Here is a 5,368-nt window from a genome sequence, read left to right as displayed (position 1 = left end):
GGCAGCCCACGCAGGAGGAGCGGACGCGCGGGCCGTGCCGGCCAGAGCGCGCATCTGCCCCAGGGCCGCGGGTTCCCCCTCCCTCCCCTCGCTCGGGCCGCCCGGCAGCAGCGGGGCGCTGGGGTCGGTACCCCCGTAGTGGCACGTGATTAATTCGGAGTAGCTGTACAGCCGGGAGGGTTGATTCGGATGCGAGCGCCTTGCCCCTCCCGCGGGGCAGCGCGTTGTCCCACGTGAAAGACCCGCGAAGTACCCGCCCGAGCGCTCCCCTTTGCCCCGGGTCAGTCCCGGCTGCCTCTTCTGCATCACGTGAACGGCTGCCCCGCCCCACGCTTTGATGGGGCTCATATCTCGGACTAATCCGACCGGGGCTTTGAACCAAATCGTCTGTTTTTAGCCGGTGCCTGGGAGCAGAGAGGAGCCGTTCGGGCGCAGTGCTCAGTGACACTGAATAGCGGAGATGACACGTTTCGCTGCTGCAGAGGACGCTAACAGGTGCGGTACCTGTGCTGTGTAACAGCGCATCCAGCCAGGGCTGCCAAGCCCCCGGGGTGAGCTGCAGGATGTGCAATCACAGACACAGGATGCATGAGATAAACCCAGAGATTTCATGTAGGAATCGGGGGCGTTGCAAACGCTCTGTTGTGTTGTGGCTTGGCTGAGTCCTTTGCAACAGAAAAAGTACTCGACTGCTTCTCCCTAGTCAAAAAACAAGTGAAAGCATAGGGCTGGCCTTTTTTAAGGGTTGCCTTGGGTCTAATGGTGTTGAGAAGCACTGCTGTATAATCACCTACCTCAAAACTCCGTTAGCCTCAGAAGTAGCCAGGAGAGCTGTATTATGTTATGTTTAGGAATATTAGCTGATTTGTTAATACCTCACAGCTTGCTTTAGAAAAGGACTTAAATTACTTGCTTATAACGAAAGTACTCTCTTGCAAGAGAGGTCAAGTGATCCTGTGAATGGGACACTGGGCTGTCCTGAGGGTTTTTAGCTCTTGGTTGCTATAGGTATAAAAATGGAGGGGATGGCCGCCTTTGTAAGACACTTTGAGAGTTATTTCCAAAAAATATTAGTATAAGGTTCAAGTATATGCTTGATGCCTGGGGTGCGTTATCTTTGCAACTGGGTGCATCTACATGTTGCCATATGGCGATGTTACTGCGCCATGCTTTACTACTTCCTTTTGGTAATACTAAAACATGGCACAGTAACTGCCCATACGGCCCTGTATCGGCTGCATATGCTCATATTTCCTCGCTACATTGCCGTAGCGGCATGCTATAAGTGAGGAGTGCACTGCTATGGTGACATAGCTAGCAATCGCATATAGACCCGCGTGGTTGCTACGTTGCCATAGCGTGATGTGTAGACGTGCCCACTGAGAGGCAAATTTACTGCTTTTATCCCATTGTAAATCTGATATTTAACAGATTATAGTAGCCTTATTCAAGATTTACACTGGTGTAACTGGTTGGCAGTTTTGAACCCGCGTCACTAACACAATATGGTTAGAAATGCACAGAAGTAGTAGTCTTAAAGCTTACTCCCTGCTACATTCTCATTCTTAATACTGCACCAAAATGGAATAAATACTCTGAAAAAAATATTCTGAAATGTTATTGAGCTTTTCCCAAAGTCTTTCCGTTAAGTTACTAAATATGATTTTACCATGATACCAGAAAATTATTACAAAGCTAGTCTTGTGTCAGAAACCAAGTGAGGGCAAGACTAAGAGGAAAAGTCTTATTTTTTTTAGCATGAACGTATGGTACTGAACTTCTGTTTTCCTTGAAGACATCCTTTTTTCCAGTCTTCAGATTCCCTATTACACACTAATTTTCTAGGCAGTGTATCTGGAAAATAATCCCTGGAATATAATCCTTTATTTCACGCATTTAAACCAAACTCTGCCCAGACTTCCCCTAGGGAATGTTCATGTACTGAATCCAAAGGATCACATTGAATATGCCCTGCCCTCTCCTGCTGTTTGTTAAGTGAGGGAGCAACTGTCATTGTGCTCTGTGTGGAGACTTTGAAAAAAGGTAAAAGTTCCTGTGTATTTTATGGATGGATTGGTAATTTTTCAACTAGTAGTTTAAAATAGTGTGATAGATAACCTGGGGGAAACCGTTTGAGTGGTTAGTTTCATTCCTTGAGCTGTTGGGAATAGTTGCCACATCATGTGTAAGTCTCAAGTACATGGTGCATGGAAGTGTTTACAAGCAGTTTTGAGAAGGCAAAAGCAGGCTCAGAATCCTGAGAGTAGAGAACTGTGGCAGAACCAAGGAGCAATGGTCACAAGTTGCAGGAAGAGAAGTTTAGGTTTTTAGGAAAAAAACCTCTCTCACTAGGAGGATAGTAAAGCATAGGAATAGGCTACCTAGCCAGGTTATGGAATCTCCATCCTTAGAGGTTTTTAAGTCCTAGGTAGACAAGCCTTGGCTGGGATGACCTAGTTGGGCTGGTTCTGCTTTGAGCAGGGGGTTAAACTAGATACCCTCCTGAGGTCCCTTCCAACTCTAATTTTCTATGATTCTATATGCAGGCCTGGAAAGTGTCTTTTGCTATATAGTCTGGCATAGTGGTAGCTAAGGCATATAGTTTGATATTTTGGCATATGAAGATATTGTCAGGAAGTCTGGTTTTGCCACAGAGCATGTGACTGGGCAGGTTACTTAGTCACTGCGGTAATGCTGGCTTACCCGTATAATGAAACAGTTTAGCTATAAAACACCAAAACCCTTGGTTGCTACTAGGGGTGTGCGATTCTTCGGTAGTCAATTTAATTTGGAGGAGATATGGTCCGATTCAGCGACTGAATCTCTGAATCCGAATCAAATCGGGGGACCCATTAATCTCTCTGAGTCGAATCAGAAGCCTCTGAATCGATCTGGAGAGATTCGGAGATTCAGCCATAGACTGTACAGGCAGGCTGGAGTAGGTAGTGCTGGGGGAGCAGCTGGACGAGCCCCAGCTTGAGCTGGCAGCCCTGGGAGAAGCCACAGCTCGTCTGGCTGCTCCCCTAGCTGCCCCCACCACTGGGGCGAGGCAGGGGCTGGGGAGAATGATCGGGGGCTGGGGGAACAAACGGGGGCTTCCCCCCAGTTCCTGGTTCGATTCCCCAGTTCCCTAGTCATTCCCCACACCAGCTCCCAGTCATTCCCCCAGACCTCGCGGCTTCTTCCAGGGCTGCCAGCACTGCCTGCCTTGCCCTGGCAGGTCAGCAGCTGGGGGAGCAGCCAGACGAGCCACAGTTTCTTCCGGGGCTGCTGGCTCAAGCTGGGGCTTGTCTGGCTGCTCCCGCTGGCACTGCCTGCCTGTATAGTCTATGGCTGAATAAGATTTGGCACCAAATATCTTCGGATTCGGCCAAATCAAATCAGGACAATGATTTGAATCACCAAATCGAATCACTGTCCCTCCGAATTGCCGAATCTGAAGCAAATGCTTTCCGCTTCACACAGGCCCAGTTGCTACTGCTTAAGTGCAAATTGTGTTCTAAACTGGAGCAGGGGCTTAGTTTGTACAATTATAAAGTAGAAGCTTTTGCACTTGGAAGGTCAGAATCAGCAGGGCCACTTTTCTACAGAGAATTTCTTGGCTAAATCACTGTGCTGTCAGTTTTAGGAATATTTTGTTCCCACATCCCATCACTATTTTACTGCTTGGTCTTTCCTTAATCATAGTTAGTTACCACTTCTCCTAACTGGTTAGGCATGCAACCAGCTTGGCCTATGACTGCTTTTCTGTTTAACTCTGACTTCAGTCAACTCTATTCACCTTAAATTGCAGGTTTAATTTAATTATGCTTCATTTTAAAACTGGATTGCTGCTCATCTTGCAGAATTGTGCTGGTTTAATTGTAAGTAGGATTTTTGTTGAGTGCAGACTCCCTAGTTGATTGGCTTAACCTTATATGTGTGTCCTTACAGCAGCTTGCACTGATTTGACTACATTTTTAAAGAGAAATAGGGAGGATACAAACCAGAACATACTGTTCAGGGCCCCAGAACCTACGCTTGGAACTAGACCAAATTTGGTGACTTGCTAAACAGTGCAAAAGCCGTTTGGGTTTTTGGAAGGGGTTTAGAGTGCGTTCCTATATCAGTGGGGGTCAAATAAGTTTTGTTTTTTTTTGGGGGGGGGGAGTTATTTTTATGGTTGACAAAGTTATTTATTACCTTCTATTACCTTCCCTTAGTGCTGCCCATGTATTACATTAATACAGGTCAAGTGTCAGGGCATCTAGAACTTTGGATAGCCATTTTTATTATTCATATCTAATGGAATCAAGCAAAACTGGTACAAATTCTACATATAAATAAGACTTAGCATTGTTTCCAATACCAAGCCTATCCATTATGGCAAACATGAACAATCTAGCAGCAAAATTATGCTGACCAACTTGCAAGATACACTAGTTACATTAGAAACACACGTGTGTTCTTGCTGGATTTCTCTCTGGTGTTTCCACTTGAGCCCATTTTGTTCTGGTATAGTTTTCAGTCCAAAGAAGTGTTGTGCATAAGCCTATCTCTTGGTTCCCTCACGTTTGTTCGCTGCTTTTGTTTAAAGACACAGTGGGCATGTCTATACGACAAGCTATGGCGACGTAGCATCAGCAGGCACAAACTGTGATGCCAGTGCTGCTGTGCCAGTAGCAACATGCTACTGTGCAGTAGGGTTGGAAATGACCCATGCACCACCAGGACTGCATAGTAACGGCGGTTACTACAGAGTCATTTAGTACTTGCAGTAACAACTGCAGTCAGGACCATGTGTAGACATATCCACTCTTTAGGAAATTAGTGCTGAATCTTTCCTTCCTGTGCAGATTTTTTCATTTTTAATCAATGGTAGATGTTCTCACTTGTTCTGAGGGTAAAGATAACATTTCAAGGCACGTGTTCCAGAAAGACCTGCAAAGAGTACCCTCTGCCACCAGTTTTATTTCATCTTATTAATCAATTAAGTTAATTCCTGTAGTTATGGTCTACAGGAAGAAGTATTGCTCTTGTGCTTCCTACACTTGTTCAGATTCCTTCTCTTTGTATTAAAAAGAAAAAAAAATTGCCAGAAATTCACTTCCATATGCCAGAAATGATCAATTCATTTACTATCAACATTAAGCCTTTTATTTCATTTTGTAATTTGTGGTGTGTACAGGTTTCCTTCTTTTTATGCAGGTTCTGTATGTGCGAATTCACTTACGTGATGACCCTTTTTATACCAAATTGTTATATGTGAGGTAAATTCACTCTTATGCGATTGGTGTTTCATAGTTTCTAGGGTCGGAAGGGACCTGGGCAGATCATCTAATCCGACCCCCTGCCATGGCAGGGGGGGGGGAAAGACCCCCCCAACAGG

Source organism: Alligator sinensis, unplaced genomic scaffold, assembly GCF_000455745.1.
Source record: "Alligator sinensis unplaced genomic scaffold, ASM45574v1 scaffold919_1, whole genome shotgun sequence".
Classification (NCBI taxonomy): Eukaryota; Metazoa; Chordata; order Crocodylia; family Alligatoridae; genus Alligator; species Alligator sinensis.
This window is presented reverse-complemented; position numbering follows the sequence as displayed.